General features: G+C 42.3%; 1 pseudogene; it reads right to left on the reverse strand.

Moving 5' to 3' along the window:
• Nucleotides 1-262: 262 nt before the first annotated feature.
• LOC128050032 (actin-related protein 2/3 complex subunit 1A-like) lies at nt 263-8,826 on the reverse strand (annotated as a pseudogene).
• Nucleotides 8,827-10,311: the final 1,485 nt, after the last annotated feature.

Here is a 10,311-nt window from a genome sequence, read left to right on the forward strand (position 1 = left end):
AAACTACTTAAAGAGAAGCTTTGGCCCAGAATGGAATGAAATTGCAAAACAATACAAAACAACCCCCAAAACAAAACCAAAATCACTGTTGCTTTTAAAAAACCAACACTTTCACCAATTATATTCAAACAAAACACAACGAGGTTTGCACCATGTGCTTCTTCAGTGTTTGCTGGCAGCTGGCTCCACTCCCACGCAAATGGCAGAGCTTCTCCGCCGCTGCCTGTCCGTCCTCATGCTGGGTCTGGAGGCTCATTCAGCTTCACATTCTTTGAAAACCCTGGATGGAAGATTCTAAGGTCTTAAAATCCCGAATGGTCATGGCTCCGTTGATGCTGGTAGTGCAAAATTTGCGACAGTCTTCCTTGTCTACCTCATAAATAGACACTTGAGTAACGCTGTTCTGGTGCAGCGTCTCCAGGGCCGTGTTGCAGTCCTCTGTCGTGGCCCGCCTGTCCATATTGCGGAAGCGCTCCACGGCCAACACGTTGCGCTGGATGCTCTGTTTGGGAATGTGCAGCTTGAGATGAAGGTCAAGCAGCCGCGGTCATTGTAGTTAAGCATGGGCAGCAATTGTGGCCAGCAGCCACGACACTGTTCTCTGAGATGAACGACACACTCAGGAGGGGCAGGAACTCCGTCTTCAGAGCCGAGACCTGCACGCTTTTTGAGGCGTCAGCAACGGACACCGTGCTGTCGTGGCTAACTCAGGCCACGCGGCTGCTGCTTGCAGAGAAGCTGACCCTCTGCACCCAGCCGCCTGTGCCACTGCCACTGAACGCTGACATCAGCTGACCGAAAGGCATCTTGCTGCCCCAGGGCGCGCTGGTTGGCTTCTCATCCACTTCTTTAATGTAGGCAGAAAACACTCTGCATTTGAAGTCACAGGATCCTGCTGCCAGCAAGACATTGTTGGGATGCCAACCTAAGCTGAGGGCCGTGGAGCGGATGGGCTTTTTAATGTGCTTGCTCACCCACCGGGCATTTTCAGACTCACAGTAATAAATGGAGATGAGCTGTGCTCCACTGCCCACAGCAAATTTGTTCTCTAGCGGGGACCACTTGAGGAAAGTGGCCTTCTCAGGATCACCAGGGTTGGCTTTGAGACACCATCCTTCTGACTCCAGACATAGGTGTTTCGGTTGGCCCTACAAGTGACGATGCGGTCACTCTTCAGAGCCCAGTCAATACCTGTGATGTGTCTACTGTGTTCCTTGAGTTCATGAGCTTTCACCCACTGGCCCCCATTCTTACAGATGTGGACTTCATGATCACTGGGGCTAAGTGCGATCTGGGTATGATCCCTGTTCCAGGCAGGACAGGTGACTGGCTCCAGTAAAAACTGATGCAGGGACGTTATTCTTAGTGTTTTCAAAGGATAGAAAGCTGGGATCAGGGCAGTCCAGATGGCTCAGAGCGTTGAATTTGCAGACTCTGGTCAGTCAGTGCAAACAGGCCCCAGTGGGCATGGTCGGAGAACTGAGGCTCAGCTGTCTCTGCTTTTGAATATGCTGTCTAGGTTAGTCATAGCTTTTCTTCCAAGGAGCAAGCGTCATACTTTCATAGCTGCAGTCACCATCTGCAATGGTTTTGGAGCCCCCCCCCCGCCCAATAAAGTCTATCAATGTTTCCATTGTTTCCCCATCTATTTGCCATGAAGTGATGGGACCAGATGCCATGATCTTAGTTTTCTGAATGTTGAGTTTTAAGCCAACTTTTTCACTCTCCTCTTTCACTTTCATCAAAAGACTCTTTAGTTCTTCTTTGCTTTCTGCCATTAGGGTGGTGTCATCTTACTTTTTTGGTGATCCAAGGGATGTTGGATGTCATGTATGGATGTGAGAGTTGGACTGTGAAGAAGGCTGAGCTCTGAAGAATTGACACTTTTGAACTGTGGTGTTGGAGAAGACTCTTGAGAGGCCCTTGGACTGCAAGGAGATCCAACTGGTCCATCCGAAAGAAGATCAGTCCTGGGTGTTCATTGGAAGGACTGATGCTGAAGCTGAAGCTCTAATACTTTGGCCACCTCATACAAAGAGTTGACTTATTGGAAAAGACCCTGATCCTGGGAGGGATTGGGGGCAGGAGGAGAAGGGGATGACAGAGGATGAGATGGCTGGATGGCATCACCGACTCGATGGACATGAGTTTGGGTAGACTCTGGAAGTTGGTGATGGACAGGGAGGCCTGGCGTGCTGTGATTCACGGGATCACAGAGAATCGGACACAACTGAGCAACTGAACTGAACTGAAGGGATGTTGGCAATTTGATCTCTGCTTCCTCTGCCTTTTCTACTTTTGTAAATCCAACTTGAACATCTGGAAGTTCACAGTTCAGGTACTGTTAAAGCCTGGCTTAGAGAATTTTGAGCATTACTTTGCAAGCATGTGAGATGAGTGCAATTGTGCCATAGTGTGAGTATTCTTTGGCATTGCCTTTCTTTGGGATTGGAATGAAAACTGACCTTTTCCAGTCCTGTGGCCACTGCTGAGTTTTCCAAATTTGCTGGCATCTTGAGTGCAGCACTTTCACAGCATCATCTTTCAGGATCTGAAATAGCTCAACTGGGATTCCATCACCTCCACTGGCTTTGTTCATAGTGATACTTCCTAAGGCCCACTTGACTTCACATTCCAGGATGTCTGGCTCTAGGTGAGTGATCACAGCATTGTGGTTATCTAAGTCATGAAGATCTGTTTTATATAGTTCTTCTGTGTATTCTTGTTACCTCTTCTTAATATCTTCTTCTGTTAGGTCCATACCATTTCTGTCCTTTATTGTGCCCATCTTTGCATGAAACGTTCCCTTGGTATCATTAATTTTCTTGAAGAGATCTCTAGTCTTTCCCATTCTATTGTTTTCCTCTATTTCTTTGCATTGATCACTGAGGAAGGCTTACTTATCTCTCCTTGCTATTCTTTGGAACTCTTTTGGGGTTAACTGATGTTTTGGGGTTAACTGATTTGGGGTTGCCTGATGTTTTTTTAATAATGATTGTCCTCATACAGAAACACAGTATTTCTCTCTAATAAATAAAATCTTGTATATGCCTCAGTAAAGTACATCTGGATGTTTCTTGCTAAATCTGTCCCTGGGAATTTTGTCATTTTTATTATTTAGGCCTTTTATTTTCCCGTCAAGATATCTAACTGATAATTGTTGGAAAGAGATGGAAAGTGTTTTAGAAGAGTGAATTCAGGGATGTTAGTCAAAGGAAGTGAAACCAAGCCAGGGCACTGTCACAAGTGAATGCAAACACACCTTCCCTATGGCACATCCTGTTATTGAGGAAAGGTAAGAGTCAGACATGATTGAAGTGACTTAGCACGCAGGAAAACACGCAAGTGCAAGCTTGCTGGAAAATGAAGCTTGTGTCCTAATCTGGGCCACAAACTTCCAAAAAACAACTTTTTTCCCCATGTTCTCTAGGTCATAATACAATTTGGAAAAACAGTTTCAGGTATTCTTCAATGTCCAAGGGTGTATTTTTTAGCAATTTTTTCAGGCTGGTGAGAAAGAACTTTAGATCACCAGGTGTTCTAGCCCACTAGGCCTCTCTCTGAGGCTGCTGTGTGTAGCTGGTCCTGGAGGCAGGTTTATTTCCTTTTCCCCATTTAATGGGTCATCCTGAACTTTAGTTATTCTCTCAAAAGTTATGAAATTAATGAAAGGAGGATTCAGTTCAGTTCAGTTGCTCAGTTGTGTCCAACTCTTTGCGACCCCATGAATCGCAGCACACCAGGCCTCCCTGTCCATCACCAACTCCCAGAGTTCACTCAGACTCACGTCCATCGAGTCAGTGATGCCATCCATCCATCTCATCCTCTGTCGTCCCCTTCTCCTCCTGCCCCCAATCCCTCCCAGCATCAGAGTCTTTTCCAATGAGTCAACTCTTCACATGAGGTGGCCAAAGTACTGGAGTTTCAGCTTTAGCATCATTCCTTCCAAAGAAATCCCAGGGCTGATCTCCTTCAGAATGGACTGGTTGGATCTCCTTGCAGTCCAAGGGACTCTCAAGAGTCTTCTTCAACACCACAGTTCAAAAGCATCAATTCTTAGGCACTCAGCCTTCTTCACAGTCCAATTCTCATATCCATACATGACCACAGGAATAACCATAGCCTTGACTAGACGGACCTTAGTCGGCAAAGTAATGTCTCTGCTTTTGAATATGCTATCTAGGTTGGTCATAACTTTTCTTCCAAGGAGTAAGCGTCTTTTAATTTCATGGCTGCAGTCACCATCTGCAGTGATTTTGGAGCCCCCAAAAAATAAAGTCTGGCAGTTTCCACTGTTTCCCCATCTATTTCCCATGAAGTGAAAGGAGGATAACGTTTATCTAATAAAAGATAGGAAATATGGATCTTTTTTGAAAATAAGTCACAGACAGAATGTATTTAAAACTTATATAATCCAAATGTAGATTATAAGAAGACCACATATGGTGCTCATGCAAATCAGTAGGGGAAAGAAGTGACCAGTTGTGAAAATGGGTAACGATTTGTTAAACCAGCTCACAGAAAAGCATACCTGAATGGCCAAAAAGCATTTGAAACGATAAAATTCTTTACCAGTAATCCTGGAAATCAAAACAATGAGCTACTATTTCACACATCATATTTATTAGGGAAAAATGTATGGCAATATCACGTATTAGGAACTCTTATATTCTGCTAGTGGTGATATAAATCAGTTCAGTCAATTCAGAGAGCAAGTTGACACTATCTAATAAAGACATTTATAACTCATAGTCTAGCAATTCCATTTCTAAGTATACTGCCAAGAGAAAACTTGCAAGGGTGCTCAAGGAGACGTGTATAAGGATGTTCAGTGCAGCATTATTTATAATAATAAAAAATTGGAAGCAGCTCATATGTGCAATAACTGGGAATCAAGATTATATACTTGTTTTGTTTTTTTTTTCCCCACAGTAGAATACTGAATGAACTACATCTGTATTTAGAAGTTGACGACTAAATTTCAAACACATAATAATGGATGAAAATGTTGCAGAATAATTCCTACAGCTTGATACCAATCAATATCATATATTGTTCATTGTACACACCTTTGTAGTAAGACTAGAAAGATGCAGATGGAAAGGATACACACCAACTTCATGATACTGGTTGACTAGGAAGATGGGAGCCAACTGGGTTCAGAAGGGATAAAAAAGAGACTTTAAATCTCTCTAAAGTTTTATTTCTTAAAAAATTCAAATATGAAAATATAGAAATACTTGCTAGATATTGGTAGCAGAAATATGGATATTTATTAGTTTCTGTACTTTTCTATATTTTAAAATTTATTTATTTTAATTGGAGGCTAAACACTTTACAATATTGTGCTGGTTTTTGCCATACGTCCACATGAATCAACCATGTGTGCACATGTGTCCCACCATCCTGAATCCCCCTTCCACCTCCCTCCCCACCCCATCCCTCTGGATTGTCCCAGAGTACCGGCTTTAAGTGTCCTGCTTCATGCATCAAACGTGCACTGGTCATCTACTTCACATATGATAATATACATGTTTCAATGCTATTTTCTCAGATCGTCCCACCCTTGCCTTCTCCCACAGAGTCCAAAAGTCTGTTCTTTACATCTGTGTCTCTTTTTCTGTCTTGCATATAGGGTTGTTGTTACCATCTTTCTTAATTCCATATATATGCATTAATATACTGTACTGGTGTTTCTCTTTCTGACTTGCTTCACTCTGTGTAATAGGCTCCAGCTTCATCCACCTCATTAGAACTAACTCAAATGTCTTCTTTTTTTATAGCTGAGTAATACTCCATTGTGTATATGTACCACAGCTTTCTTATCCATTCATCTGCCGATGGACATCGAGGTTGCTTCCATGTCCTGGCTATTGTAAACAGTGCTGCGATGAACATTGGGGTACACTTGTCTCTTTCAGTTCTGGTTTCCTCAGTGTGTATGCCCAGCAGTGGGATTGCTGGGTTGTATGGCAGTTCTATTTCCAGTTTTTTAAGGAATCTTCACACTATTTTCCATAGTGGCTGTACTAGTTTGCATTCCCACCAACAGTGTAAAAGTGTTCCCCTTCCCCCACACCCTCTCCAGCATTTACTGTTTGTAGACGTTTTGATGGCAGCCATTCTGCGGGAGGTGGTATCTCATTGTGGTTTTGATTTGCATTTCTCTGATAATGAGTGATGTTGAGCATCTTTTCATGTGTTTATTAGCCATCTGTATCTTCTTTGGAGAAATATCAGTTTAGTTCTGGCCCACTTTTTGATTGGGTTGTTCATTTTTCTGGTATTGAGCTGCAGGAGCTGCTTGTGTATTTTGGAGATTAATTCTTTGTCAGTTGTTTCACTTGCTATTATTTTCTCCCATTCTGAATGCTGCCCTTTAACCTTGTAAAATAGCTCATATTTTAAAATTAAGTTGAAATAACCCACTTTTTTATAAAAATGGAAATCTAGTCAGAATATTTCCGTGGTGAGAACACTTTCTGGACTTCGTCTTTTGTGAAATATAAACATATCCTTCCCATTGCTAGTCTACCTTCGGCATCTTTCTATGTATGACAAACACCCATGATGCTTCTCGTCAAGGCTTTGAGTGTGTAAATGCAAAAAATATTCTCTAGCAATTCAGAGGAATTATAAGACTGTGAGGGATTGTTCATGCCAAGAAGTCATTAGAATGACTATATGAAGTCTGATTTTTCATCATTTAAAACCTGCTCTTCACTCAAAAGATATGTGAATTTTCTATTAGACTCCAGGAAGAAAAGGCTTGACTTACCTAAAAACCTAAAAAAATTTCTTTCATTAGGCCTTAAGAACTGCACAATTCAGATTTCCTTTATGCCTGGGCTTTTAGGAAGCTAGAGCTAATGTAATGATCAGTTGAATTTACCATTTTATTCTAGATCCTGATTGTTGATAATTGCCTTTCTATTTCCCCCATATAGTTTTCGACATTCATTTCTGATTTATTTACTGCTGTATTGCACATGTTTATAAGTGTTCTTAGATCCATCTTGAAGGAAATGCATTTTAAAGTAATAAGCATGTCAATAGATGAATACATGAGTGGACTGATTTATGAACCATAGATTATGTTAATTTACCCTGAGAAACATGACGGCCAAATAAACAGACATATTTTGTCAGCTGGTCTGTGTACTTGCTTACCAGCATGAGAATCTCCTTAAGAAAAAAATTTTCAGCAAGAAGTTTTCTCAGCAACAATTTATACTAGTGACTGCCAGATGACTTTTCCCCCAGATAGAACACTAGTCTTATTATATCCCTGCTCAAAAACCTTCAGAGGGTCTGTACTCTCCTTAGGTAGACATGCGTCAGCTGGGCATCTTATATGATAGTCTCCAAATATTCCAGCTTCTGTGTCTTTTGTCCCTGTCAGGTACCCTCCATCTCAACCAAACTGGAAAACTTTTAGCTTTCTAAGCACCAGCCACTTTCCCATCTACATCGTTTTTAAACACTGCTTCCAACACTCACATGCCTCCCCCACCACAGAATCTTACTCATATATGAATGTCCATCTCAAAAGTCATCTGGTAACAATAATAACACATATTCTTATGTTAACTCATTTGATCCTCATACAACCCTGTATATGATAAGCAGTATTAATCTCACTTTACAGATGAGAAAAAAGTGAGACACAAAGAGGTCATCACTTTCCCAAAAGAATGTAACTAATGAAAGAGATGAAACTGGATTCAAATCCAGCCAGCCTGGCTCTGGAGTCCACATTCCTATCGATGAGTTTCAATATTCCCAAAAATGGAACCTTGCGTATGGAATATTTCAAGCTAAGGAATTTGAGAAATGGCTGGTGCAGGAAGGACTTTCTGATTTTCCCCCAAAGCAGGTCATAAGACTCTCATGTGAGAGGTACCCTCCCCATACCTGGAGGAAAGGACCATATTTATCCATGAAAGATTATTGTTGTTCAGTCACTAAGCTGTGTCTGACTCTTTCTGGCCCCATGTGCTGCAGCACGCCAGGCTTCCCTGCGCCTCACTAGCTCCTGGACTTTGCTCAAATTCATGCCCATTGAGTCAGTGATGACATCCAACTATTTCATCCTCTGTTGTCCTTTTCTCCTCCTGCCCTCAATCTTTCCCAGCATCAGACTCTTTTCCAGTAAGTTGGCTCTTTGCATCAGGTGGACAAAGTATTGGAGCTTCAATTTCAGCATCAGTTCTTCCAATGAATATTCAGGGTTGATTTCCTTTAGGATTGACTGGTTTGATCTCCTTGCAGTCCAAGGGACTCTCAAGAGTCTTCTCCAGCACCACAATTTGAAAGCATCAATTCTTCAGTGCTCAGCTTTCTTTATGGTCCAACTCTCACATGACTACTGGAAAAACCATAGCTTTGACTAGACAGACCTTTGTTGGCAAAGTGATGTCTGCTTTTTAATTGCTGTCTGGGCTTGTCATAAATCTAAACAAACCTTTCAAACCTGGCCCTCTTTCACCATTTCTTCAGGTGTGAAGGCATGAAGGAAGGTGTGAGTGCTCGGTTGTGTCTGACTATTTGTGACCCTGTAGACTGTAGTTCACCAGGCTCCTCTGTCCTTTGGATTTCCCAGGCAAAAATACTAGAGTGGGTTGCCATTTCCTACTCCAGGGGATCTTCCTGACCCAAGGATCGAACCCATGTCTCTGACGTCTCCTGCATTGGCTTGTGGACTCCCACTATGCCACCTGGGAAGCCCCTCTTGCTTCAGGGACTGTGGCCAAGTTCTAACATGGCTACTTACCCCTCTCTGGCGCTAGCCTCCCCCTCGCCATCAGTGCTCTGGCTCTGCATCATCTTGCAGTTTTTCAAAGCCCTGCTCGACCCTGTCCTCACTGCCTTTGCACACACTGTTGCCTCTGTTGGAGTAAACCTCCCCCTCAACCCCCCTACTTATCACCCAGGTAGCCAGAACTCAACTTCCAGATTCAGCTCAAATACGACTTCCTCACAGAGCTTCCTTGACCCTGTAGGCCAAACCAGGGACCCTTGCCTGCACTCTTAGAGTTCCCTGCAGTTTTTCTTTCTACCAAATAGCACAGTTTGCAATCATAGGTTGTGTGTCCCAGATTAAAACTGAGAACCCACATGGTCCAGTCCCCACACAATCTCTCTCAAAGAAACATCTACTTAAAGTAAATAATTAAAAGCAATTCATTCTTTACTACAATCAGTTATAGAACACTAAAGGGACCCAGTCAATAACTCACAACTATTCTTATTAATTTGGAAATTTGGAAGACTCGGCAGTGGCCACAGGAATGGAAAAGATCAGTTTTCATTCCAATCCCAAAAAAGGCAATGCCAAAGAATGCTCAAACAACTGCACAATTGCACTCATCTCACACGCTAGTGAAGTAATCCTCAAAGTTCTCTAAGCCAGGCTTCAGCAATATGTGAACTGTGAACTTCCAGATGTTCAAGCTGGTTTTAGAAAAGGCAGAGGAACCAGAGATCAAATTGCCAACATCCACTGGATCATGGAAAAAGCAAGAGAGTTCCAGAAAAACTTCTATTTCTGCTTTATTGATTATGCCAAAGCCTTTGACTGTGTGGATCACAATAAACTGTGGAAAATTCTGAAAGAGACAGGAATACCAGACCAGCTGACCTGCCTCTTGAGAAATCTGTATGCAGGTCAGGAAGCAATAGTTAGAACTGGACATGGAACAACAGAGTGGTTCCAAATAGGAAAAGGAGTACGTCAAGGCTGTATATTGTCCCCCTGCTTATTTAACTTATATGCAGAGTACATCATGAGAAACGCTGGGCTGGAAGAAGCACAAACTGGAATCAAGAGTGCTGGGAAAAATATCAATAACCTCAGATATGCAGATGACACCACCCTTATGGCAGAAAGTGAAGAAGAACGAAATAGCCTCTTGATAAAAGTGAAAGAGGAGAGTGAAAAAGTTGGCTTAAAGCTCAACATTCAGAAAACTAAGATCATGGCATCCAGTCCCATCACCTAATGGCAAATAGACAGAGAAACAGTGGAATCAGTGGCTGACTTTATTTTTCTGGGCTCTAAAATCACTGCAGATGGCGATTGCAGCCATGAAATTAAAAGATGCTTACTCCTTGGAAGGAAAGTTATGACCAACCTAGACAGCATATTAAAAAGCAGAGACATTACTTTGTCAACAAAGGTCCATCTAGTCAAGGCTATGGTTTTTCCAGTGGTCATGTATGGATGTGAGAGTTGGACTATAAAGAAAGCTGAGTGCCGAAGAATTGATGCTTTTGAACTGTGGTGTTGGAGAAGACTCTTGAGAGTCCCTT

Source organism: Budorcas taxicolor, chromosome 6 (genome assembly GCF_023091745.1).
Source record: "Budorcas taxicolor isolate Tak-1 chromosome 6, Takin1.1, whole genome shotgun sequence".
NCBI lineage: Eukaryota > Metazoa > Chordata > Mammalia > Artiodactyla > Bovidae > Budorcas > Budorcas taxicolor.